General features: G+C 35.8%; 1 long non-coding RNA gene across 1 annotated transcript in view; it reads right to left on the reverse strand.

The window, feature by feature from the left end:
• Positions 1–215: 215 nt before the first annotated feature.
• Positions 216–12,084, reverse strand: part of LOC115848100 (uncharacterized) — a 359,433-nt gene continuing 347,564 nt past the window's right edge. Inside the window, exon 5 of the long non-coding RNA XR_004037583.2 lies at positions 216–349. This is a non-coding gene — a long non-coding RNA (uncharacterized lncRNA). The remainder of the gene's footprint in view (positions 350–12,084) is intronic.

The following is a 12,084-nucleotide window of genomic DNA, read 5'->3' on the forward strand; positions in this document are numbered from 1 at the left end:
GAGATGAACAACACAATAACTGAAATAAAAAGTACACTAGAAGGAATCAATAACAGAATAACTGAGGCAGAAGAAGAAATAAGTGAGCTGGAAGACAGAATGGTAGAAATAACTGCCAAGGAGCAGAATAAAGGAAAAAGAATGAAAAGAATTAAAGACAACCTCAGAGACCTCTGGGACAACACTAAATGCACCAACATTCAAATTATAGGGGTCCCAGAAGAAGAAGAGAAAAAGAAAGCGTCTGAGAAAATATTTGAAGAGATTATAGAGGAAAACTTACCTAACATGGGAAAGGAAATAATCACCCTAGTCCAGGAAGCACAGAGAGTCCCATACAGGATAAACCCTAGGGGAAACACACCAAGACACATATTAATCAAACTAACAAAAATTAAATTCAAAGAAAAAATATTAAAAGCAGCAAGGGAAAAGCAAAAAATAATATACAAAGGAATCCCCACAAGGTTACTGGCTGATTTTTCAGCAGAAACTCTGCAGGCCAGAAGGGAGTGGCAAGATATACTTAAAGTGATGAAAGAGAAAAAGCTACAACCAAGATTACTCTACCCCGCAAGGATCTCATTCAGATTTGACAAAGAAATCAAAAGCTTTTCAGACAGCAAAAGCTAAGAGAATTCAGCACCACCAAACCAGCTTTACAACAAACACTAAAGGAACTTCTTTAGACAGGAAACACAAGAGAAGAAAACGATCCACAAAAACAAACCCAAAACAATTAAGAAAATGGTAATAGGAACATACATATTGATAATAACCTTGAATGTAAATGGATTAAATGCTCCAACTAAAAGACACAGACTGGCCAAATGGATACAAAAACAAGACCCATATATCTGCTGTCTGCAAGAGACCCACTTCAGACCTAGGAACACATGCAGACTGAAAGTGAACAGATGGAAAAAGGTATTCCATGCAAATGGAAATCAAAAGAAAGCTGGAGTAGCAATACTCATATCAGACAAAATAGACTTTAAAATAAAGACTATTACAAGAGATAAGGCAGGACAGTATGTAATGATCAAGGGATCAGTCTAAGAAGAATATATAACAATTATAAATATTTATGCACCCAATATAGGAGCACCTCAATACATAAGGCAAATGCTAACAGCCATAAAAGGGGAACTCAACAGTAACACAATAATGGTAGGGAACTTTAACACCCTACTTACACCAATGGACAGATCATCCAAAATGAAAATAAATAAGGAAACACAAGCTTTAAAGGACACAATAGACCAGATAGATTTAATTGATACTTATAGGACATTCCACCTGGAAGTGGCAGAATACACTTTCTTCTCAAGTGCACACAGAACATTCTCCAGGATAGATCACATCTTGGGTCACAAATCAAGTCTCAGAAAATTTAAGAAAACTGAAATTTATCAAGCATCTTTTCTGACCACAACTCTATGAGACTGGAAATCAATTACAGGAAAAAAACTGTATAAAACACAAATACACGGAGACTAAACAGTGCACTACTAAATAACCAAGAGATAACTGAAGAAATTAAAAAATACATGGAAACAAATGATAATGAAAACACATCCCAAAAGCTATGGGACACAGAAAAAGCAGTTCTAGGAGGGAAGTTAATAGCAATCCAAACTCACCTCAAGAAACAGGAAAAATCACAATCTAACCTTACACCTAAAGCAACTAGAGAAAGAAGAACAAAGAAAACCCAAAGTCAGTAGAAGGAAAGGAATCATAAAGATCAGAGCAGAAATAAGTGAAACAGAAATGAAGAAAACAATAGCAAAATCAATAAAACTAAAAGTTGATTCTTTGGGAAATAAAATTGATAAACCTTTTGTCAGATTCATCAAGAAAAAAAGGGAGAAGATGCAAATCAATAAAATCAGAAATGAAAAGGAGAAATCACAACTGACATCGCAGAAATACATAGGATTATGAGACTACTACAAACAACTATATGCCAATAAAATGGACAACCATGAAGAAATGGACAAATTGTTGGAAAGGTGGAATTTTCCAAGACTGAACCAAGAAGATTTAGAAAATATAAAAGACCTATCACAAGTAATGAAATTGAAACTGTAATTAAAAATCTTCCAACAAACAAAAGTCCAGGACCGAGGGCTTCACAGGCGGATTCTATCCAACATTTAGAAAAGAGCTAAAATTGATCATTCTCAAACTCTTCCAAAAAATTGCAGAGGGAGGAACACTGCCAAATTCGTTCTATGAAGACACCATCACCCTGATACCAAAACCAGAAAAAGATATCACAAAAAAAGAAAATTATAGACCAATATCGCTGATGAACATAGATGCAAAAATCCTGAACAAAATACTAGCAAACAGACTCCAACAACACCTTAAAAGGATCATACACCATGATCAAGTGGGATTTATTCCAGGAATACAAGGATTCTTCAATATACACAAATCAATCAATGTGATACACCATATTAACAAATTAAGGAATAAAAACCATATGATCGGGGCTTCCCTGGTGGCAGAGTGGTTGAGAGTCTGCCTGCTGATACAGGGGACGTGGGTTTGTGCCCCGGTCCGGGAAGATCCCACATGCCGCAGAGCGGCTGGGCCCGTGAGCCATGGCTGCTGAGCCTGTGCGTCCAGAGCCTGTGCTCCGCAATGGGAGAGGCCACAACAGTGAGAGGCCCACGTACCGCAAAACAAAAAAACAAAACCTTATGATCATCTCAATAGATGCAGAAAAAGCTTTAGACAAAATTCAACACCCATTTATGATAAAAACTCTCCAGAAAGTGGGCATAGAGGGAACCTACCTCAACAGAATAAAGGCCATATATGACAAACCCACAGCAAACATCATACTCAATGGTGAAAAACTGAAAGCATTTCCACTATGATCAGGAACAAGACAAGGATGTCCACTCTCGCCACTCTTATTCAACATAGTTTTGGAAGTCCTAGCTATGGCAATCAGAGAAGAAAAAGAAATAAAAGGAATACAAATTGGAAAAGAAGTAAAACAGTCATTGTTTGCAGATGACATGATACTATACATAGAAAATCCTAAAGACGCCACCAGAAAACTACTAGAACTAATCAATTAATTTAGTAAGGCTGCAGGATACAAAATTAATGCACAGAAATCTCTGGCATTCCTATATACTAACAACAAAAAGTCAGAAAGAGAAATTAAGGAAACGATCCCGTTTACCATAGCAACAAAAAGAATAAAATACCTAGGAATAAACCTACCTAAGGAGGCAAAAGACTTGTACTCAGAAAACTATAAAACGTTAATGAAAGAAATCAAAGATGACATAAATAGATGGAGAATTAAACCATGTTCTTGGATTGGAAGAATCAATATTGTGAAAATAACTATACCACCCAAAGCAATCCACAGATTCAATGCAATCCCTATCCAACTACCAATGGCATTCTTCACAGAATTAGACCAAAAAATTTTACAATTTGTATGGAAACACAAAAGACCTTGAATAGCCAAAGCAATCTTGAGAAAGAAAAATGGAGCTGGAGGAATCAGGCTCCCTGACTTCAAACTATACTACAAAGTTACAGTAATCAAGGCAGTATGGTACTGGCACAAAAACAGAAATAGAGATCAATGGTACAGGATAGAAAGCCCAAAGGTCAACCCACACACATATGGTCACCTAATTTATGACAAAGGAGTCAAGAACATACAATGGAGAAAAGACAGCCTCTTCAATAAGTGGTGCTGGGAAAACTGGACAGCTACATGTAAAAGAATGAAATTAGAACATGTCCTAACACCATATACAAAAATAAACTCAAAATGGATTAAAGACCTAAATGTAAGACCAGACACTATAAAACTCTTAGAGGAAAATGTAGGAAAAACACTCTTTGACATAAACCACAGCAGGATCTTTTTTGACCCACCTCCTAGAGCAATGAAAAAAAAACAAAAATAAACAAATGGGATCTAATTAAACTTAACAGCTTTTGCACAGCAAAGGAAACCATAAATAAGATGAAAAGACAACCCTCAGAATGGGAGAAAATATTTGCAAGTGAAGCAACTGACAAAGGATTAATCTCCAAAATATACAAACAGCTCATGGAGCTCAATATCAAAAAAACCCAAACAACCCAATTAAAAAATAGGCAGAAGCCCTAAATAGACATTTTACCAAAGAAGACATAAAGATGGCCAAGAAGCACATGAAAAGATGTTCAACATCACTAAATATTAGAGAAATGCAAATCAAAACTCCGAGGTATCACCTCACACTGGTCAGAATGGCCATCATCAAAAAAATCTACAAATAATAAATGATGGAGAGGGTGTGGAGAAAAGGGAACCCTCTTGTACTACTGGTGGGAATGTAAATTGATACAACCACTATGGAAAACAGTATGGAGGTTCCTTAGCAAGCTAAAAATAGAACTACCATATGACCCAGCAATCCCACTACTCGGCATATATTCTGAGAAAACCATAAGTCAAAAGGACACATGTACCCCAGCATTCATTGTAATAGCCAGGACATGGAAATAACCTAAATGTCCAATGATAGATGAATGGATAAAGAAGATGTGGTATATATATACAATGGAATATTACTCAGCCATAAAAAAGGAACAAAATTTGGTCATTTGTAGAGACATGGATGGCCCTAGAGACTGTCATACAGAGTGAAGTAAGCCAGAAAGTGAAAAACAAATACCATATATTAAAGCATATATGCGGAATCTAGAAAAATGTTACAGATGAACATATTTGTAGGGCAGGAATAGAGACATAGACGTAGAGAATGGACATGAGGACACAGGGCAGGAAGGGAAGGGTGGGACTAATTGGTAAATTAGGTTTGACATAAATACACTACCATGTGTAAACTAGATGGCTAGTGGGAACCTGCTGTATAGCACAGGGAACTCAGCTCAGTACTCTGTGACGACCTAGATGGGTGGGATAAGCGGGTGAGAGGGAGGCCCAAGAAGGAGGGGATATAGGTATACATATAGCTGATTAACTTCATTGTACAGCAGAAAGTAACACAACATTGTTAAGCAATCTTACTTCAATAAAAAAAAAAGAAAATATGATGTAGACATCTTAGCCATATTTTACATTAAAGTCTGAAATTCAATTAAATATTACAGAGCAGATACATCTGAGTTTTTCTCAGTCTGAAAACGCTAACAAGACAAAAGGAAAATTCAAAGATTTCAGTTTCAGCAGAAAGAATATTCTCATTTTCTTCCTGGTCCAATTAATGGGTGTATTAGGAGCGATATTTATCTAATTTTAAGAGCACAATAAATATTTGACTTAGGAAGCCTGCTGGAATCATATCCAAGTTAAAGCAACTAGGCTTTGCTTTAGTGAAGTTATATAAAGTTTTCAAAGCAACTCAGTGGTCACATGAGACAGTATAACACACCCACCAGAATGACGAAAATTTTTAAAAATTAACAATGCCAAGCAGAGTGATTTAAGTAACATTGTTATACTAAGGGAATGGAATTATGTACATTAATAAGAATAAATGAGTGGACTTTTTCACAATCAATGAGTAACATAGGTGAATCTCATAAAAATAAGTTTAACTAAAAACAGCCAGACAGATAAATGATGTAAAACTGGTAAATCTAAACAATGGTGATAGAATTCAGGATATTGGGTTCTTAGGGAAGAGGGTTGACTGGAAGGATCCAAGAAAGGAGCATCTGGGTACAGTAACTATCTATTTCTTATCAAGCTTGTGGTTCCAGGGTACATTCATTTTGAGAAAATCCATTGAGCTGACCATTTGTGATTTGTTTATTTTTCTGTATGTGTTCCATAGAATTTTACTTTAAAAAAAAGAATTATGTTAGATGGAATAAAAAACTATATTCATATTCTACAGATTGGAAAAGGAGCCACATTGAAATCTTTGTTTAGGATGTAGAGTTTGAAAGCAGTAGAATCAGCTCTTAGACAATGATTCCTAGAAAAGCATCACGTTTGCTATAGAGAAAAGAGGGGTAAAAATTCACATGACTTAAAAGGTTGAATTCAAGATCTTTGTGACTGTATTTTAAATGCATGCTTAACAATAAATACCTCATTTCTAAACATAAGTGGAAATTGAATGCATTCGATTCAGAATAACTGAGAACTATATATTGAAGTTGGAGTGACCTCCTCTTGGATTGGGAACACATTTACTCAGTCTTTCCTGGTTCATGGACCAAAAACATCAGGAGAGAGAAAAATGCAATGTCTTTTTAATTACAATGCTACTTTTTAACAGATATAATAAAATTAGAGTTTTTATTCATGACAAAGCCATGGATCTGATAAATTAATGCCCTCTGGTTTTGTCCTAAATAAAATGTCTGATTTAGGAAACTACTTTAATCCAGATTATATTTTCATTCACATGAGTCTAAAATTCAAAGGCAAATGAATGGGGAATAAATACCTAGCTAATTAAGCCTAGCACAAAAGTGGAAGTGATTCTTTGTCCACAAAATGGGGAAGTGAAAAAGAAATGATATTGCATTACAAAGGAAATCATTTCATGCAATAAAACATCCACTATTACTTGTTTTTGTGTTTTGGTGGGGTTTTTGTTTTTTCTTTTTCCCATTAATTTACAGGGACAGGATATAACTTTTAGAGTGGACCAGAGAAGCAAAGTTTTCTCTTATTTCACTTGATCTGAAGTTGACTCAGATAATCAAGTCCCTGGAGAATGTGAAAGGACAAGAGTTTAAAATGCAAGGAGTGGAGGAGACAAACTGAAGCTACACAGGGGTTACGGTAACTTAAGTGGAACAAAAGGCATTCCTAAACTCAGACTTAGGTACAGATTTTCAGCTTCCCTGTATCATTTAGTAGCTTTCAGTTTACTTATGGCAAACACTATCAAACTTTTATTGCTACAATCTTAAAGGTCAGGGAGTTTTCAGAAATCTTCATCTTAGACATTTCCAAGAGTCTGGGCATAAAACAGACAGATATCGTTTCGGGGGGCTCTGAGGAGCTCGGGTCCTTTATGTCTCAATGCAGAAAGAATTCAGTGCGAGGCAAGGTGATAGATAAGAAGTGATTTATTAGAATAGGGTGCTTGTGAGGCTTACAAGTGGGCAGGAGAGGAGATGCCAGGCCGAGAACTTAGCGGGCTACAGATTTATAATCAAAGGAAAAGTGGGGAGGGGGAGAAGACCACCTTCCTCCTCATTCTTGAGTAGACGTCACGCTTCCATCATCAGCTCCTCCTCCGGGTTGGGCAGGGGAGTTTTCTTTCCCCCACATGGTCAAGCTAGGACTGTCATGGCACTGTGGAAAATTATTTTAGGTCTCAGTACAGTGAGGATCTTTCACTTTGAAATGTCACCTTTCCATAAATTATTGGTTTTTTTGTGTGCAGAGAACATGTCCTAGGGGTCATTAACTTACTGAGCTTACTGGGCAGGATGTGGGTCTTATGCCACCATTGTTTTATTGTTTTGGGGGCACATCTCCTGCTTCTATGGCATGGTTTTGCTGCTAAGCAGGCCTGCTTGGTTTTGTGGTTAAGCCAACCTGCTTTCTTGAGTGATCATTAACTTACAGGGGTCTCCCATACTTTTTTCTTTACTTACAATCCCCTAGTGGAATTAACTATTTAATCACCTACTTTGTCCCTTTACTCTGTCCCTATCAGGTAGAGGGAAATATAATGGGCCACCAAAGATGGCATTTTCTACTTCTAGTTAACCATGGAACTCATGGGAATGTGAGCATTTGGGGGTTTTGAAAACTGACTTCTATTATGCCTTATTATACAAGCATGAATGCAGAGAAAACAGATTAGTTTTAAATGAATGACAGTAGGCAGCAATTTCATGCTGATGCTATATAGCTGACCTTATTTATAAATTTTAATACATTTAATTCTGTTTTGGAATTAAATATATGGCTTTCATGCAAATGTCCACAGCTCATGAAAGGCAATAAGTTCATAAACTGTGCCGTTAATAAAATTATTTGTTATAGAAAATATTCTCAGTTTAAAAAAAAAACCTCAATACTTGCTAATGTGGAAAGTATACATATTATGCACAGTTATTTTAAAAACTACAATATAGAATTACTTATGCAATGAAATAATATTTCTCAATGGCCTGACATATATATCTCTGGTCCTGCAGTGTTTACAGATTCTTGAAACATACTCTCTACACATCTGAGACACCTGGCCTTTAACTTGCAGTCGCTTCTGTCCACTACCTCTAAACTCAGTCATGAAGAGAGGCAAAATAAATTTTGAGCCAACACAATGTAATTCGTTACCTAGTGCAATTGTTGCTGGTCTAGAAATCCAGTTGTGGTATTTGGAACTCAACAAAAGAAGCAGAACAGCAGGGTGACAGAGATTCTGGACTCTACAGCTAAATAGCCAGATTTCAGACCCCAGTTCCTCCGGTCACTAGCTGTGTGGCCCTGAACAAGTCACTTAATCCCCCTCTACCCAGGCTTTCTCATTTGTAATCTAGGGATACTAATAATAATGCTAACCTTACAGGGTTATATAAAAATGAAATGGATTCTTAGTTGTAAACTGCTTAGAATCAAGTCTGGCACATTCATATTCATAAATTTAAAACATAAATATATAACTCTAGTCTCCACTTGGTTCGTTTCAATTCACTCTGGGCCAAAATCACTGCCCAGGTGATGGCCTGCTTTCTTGAGAGATGTAATATTTTCCTTTAACTCTAAATGGGTAGGCCAGGCTCCACTATGGTGCTAATGATATGCACGATTGCTCACTAAATGCTTCCTGAATCTCTATTACACTGTCATCAAGTTCTTCCTGTCTTTTAGGAATTCTATTACCCCTATTTTAATCTCCCACATGTTTTCTGATTTGCATGATTTACTGATCTATCAAGTATTTTATGCTGCCAAGTAAACCTATCGATCTATCTACAGTCTTTTTTTGAGCACTCTCCCCATGACAACCACTGTGCTAAGTGCTTTTCTCCCTTATTTAATCCCCATGGTAGCGTTTAGGGGGTAGGACCTATCATTATCCTTATTTTGCAACCGAGAAAAGTAAAGCTTATAGAAGTTAAGATATGTGCCCAAAGTTATATAGCATGGGTCAGGCAGAGCTCACATATGAACGTATTTGGTGACTATGATATCAAGTTTTCCTTGGAAGAGGGAAGTGGGTAAGTCTGAAACAGAGACAGACACCTTAAGGGTCTGTTATTCCTGTTATAGAAAAGCTCTCCCCCACTGCTTATTTGTTCTGTTCCTCCTATTCCTCCTCCTACTCCTCTTCAGTTCAGCATGGATATTTCAGCCACGTTAGTTTGGGGAAACTAAGCTAGTACCTCCTGTTTTGCTACCATCAAACTTGATTTTCCTATTCCCCTAACTATAGCTGAAGGATGTTAGCAGATAGCCATGGTTAGTTCAATAATTGATTCAGTATCCATTAATACAACATATTATTGAATGCTAGGAATTGTTTATAATGTGGGAATATAGCAGGGAATAAAACAATAACAATAAAAAGCTCAATTTCCTTAGAAGAAAAGGAATAAAGACTGTGCATCTATATCTATCTACCTATATTTACATATATATGTATGTACATATGTATACATATGTACACAGTGTAATACCAGCTAGAGGCATTATTTAAAAAAAAACTCTTACATAGCAATTGATAGTTTTATATGCTTTTAAAAAAATATTAATTGCCTTAATGTCATGTAAAATAATTACAAGGTAATTAGAGTATACTTTAAACTGAAACTTCAAAACATTGCTCATGATACACTGGCTCTACTATTATATGCAGACACAAGAAATAATCTTATCAGAATCATTAAACAGAGGTGGTTAGATGTAATCATACTCATAATCCACAGAGAAATTTCATGGATATTTAAAGTATGAAAAACCCATCAAATAGAAACAGAGGAAGACAACGTAGTGAACTAGTTGCAGATCTAACCTAAATTATGTTTATATCCTTAGATGGTGGCACAGAAAGTCACCTAGCCAAAATAATTAATGTGTTTATATAAAGATCTGTCAAATGGATGAGTTTACTCTTCTATTCCTGGGGCAACGTGCCTTAAATGATTCCAAAGAAATATAAGAAAACATTTTTCTTCCCATAAGTGTGTTTAAGATCCTCAAGTACTTGTATCCCAGTCCTATTAAAAAGTTAAAATATTCATCTATTAACTGAAGATCTAGGCTAAAACTTGATGATTAGCAATTCAATTTATTTTCTTAAGACCCATAATAAAAATTCCTAAAAATATATGACCAAAACTACAAATTAAGCATCACTGTCTTTTTGGCATAAAGGAGAATTGTTTTTTCAAATAACTTTTTATTCACATTTGAACAATCAAATGTTTTAAATTATTGTTGCTGAAATAATAGTTTTGTACATATATAGATATGTAAAGTCCATCTTTGCCAGTTCATGTGAAAGAGGGAAAAGTAATGTTTGTAGAGTTTGGACTGTAACATGTTATTCAGAAAACAGAAATAACCTCTATGTCAAGGTTTAGAGGAGGCAACGTAATCCTAATGTCCAAAAAGAAAGGGAATGAAAAAAGTAGTAGGAGTACAAATAGGATATCAAAGACACTTAAGGGAAAAGAGAATTCTTAACCTTCTTATGCTTCCCTCTTAAATCTGAAAATGGGTTAAAATGTGTGTTATAAATTCAATGTTTTGTATTTATGCCCAGAAAGGAAATTACATTAAAATACATACATCCAAGTAAAACTGCTCAAGAAGGGAGGAGAAATTTGTCCAGTTTGCCACCTCAGCTCAGAATCTGTAGCCTCAAATCAAGGTGAATCAAAATATCATTCCCCATAACTTGAATTTTGGATAAAAATTCATAGAAATTCACTATTCTCTGCAGATTTCAGATTGTCATTTAGGTATTCCTGTTAGTCTCAAATCCAATCACTTACATCTGTTAGTTTTAATCAAGCAAGATTGGGTGCATCTAAAACAAATATTTGCCTGAACACAAAAATAAGTGACCTATAACAACCTTATATAATAATATAACTGAATTGTTCTAAAACCAGTTTACTATAGTATAATAAGCAACTTGGAAATGGCACAGTTTAAGGTATTTAGATTTCTCAAATATCCTTATCAAATATCCCACTTTATTTGAGTTATAGGTTTTAAGTGAATATTTATAAAGGAATTTGCTTAATTTTTACAACAGGAATTTTGTGTTACTAAGTCTTGTTCACACCTAATTACTCTGTGCTCTCTGATCTCTCTCAATGATAATTTTACACAAATCAGCTCTCAAGACTTTCATACATTTTGAAGTCTTTAGGATACTGTTGCTTGCAAGGAAACAGATTTAGTGCATGCATTTCACAGCACATTTACTAACCATTTAACAACTTGAGTGAGACAAGCCCAACACTCTGGCTTATATTCCTTTTTATAATTTTCCCATACTCCACATTATATTTTAGCTAAATTTTCAGGGAAACTCAGCAAAGACAGACCTTGTTTCTTAACTCCACTATCACCCTCCCCCACTACCATCCTCCTTCTACTTCTAAAGCCTTTGGCATCTATTCCACATTCTTTGTTTTTGTAGATATCACTGACAATACACAAGATTTTACATTCGGCAAAATTCCCAAAGGACAGGGTCTTTTGTAAAGAAGCCGGTCCTTTATCTTCGTTTTCAAGGAGGTTGTAGGGAAGGAGGTGAAAAGAGGAACACTCTGCCAGAAGTTGTGAAATCCCCATGCTGCCGACCATCACGGTTCCTGTACAGCTCAGTTATGTCCCTTGGGATTTCATTAAGACTATTCAATGGTAGCTGTGACACAGTAAATAGAAAAATCTACATCCAATTGTTAGAGTTCTCATATAACTCAAGTTCAACCAGCCAACGGAAAAAGACAAAGAGCCCTTTCTCCTGTTTCCTCGGGCCTTTTTGCAAGCTTGACACAACTCAACTGAGTCAGAAGTCTTACCTGGCTCTTGTTAATTTCCCTACTCTCCTGGCAGTCAGTAGGAGGAAAACTGCAGAAAGACCTTTTTTTTCT

The sequence above is a fragment of the Globicephala melas genome, chromosome 3, assembly GCF_963455315.2.
Source record: "Globicephala melas chromosome 3, mGloMel1.2, whole genome shotgun sequence".
Taxonomy (NCBI): domain Eukaryota; kingdom Metazoa; phylum Chordata; class Mammalia; order Artiodactyla; family Delphinidae; genus Globicephala; species Globicephala melas.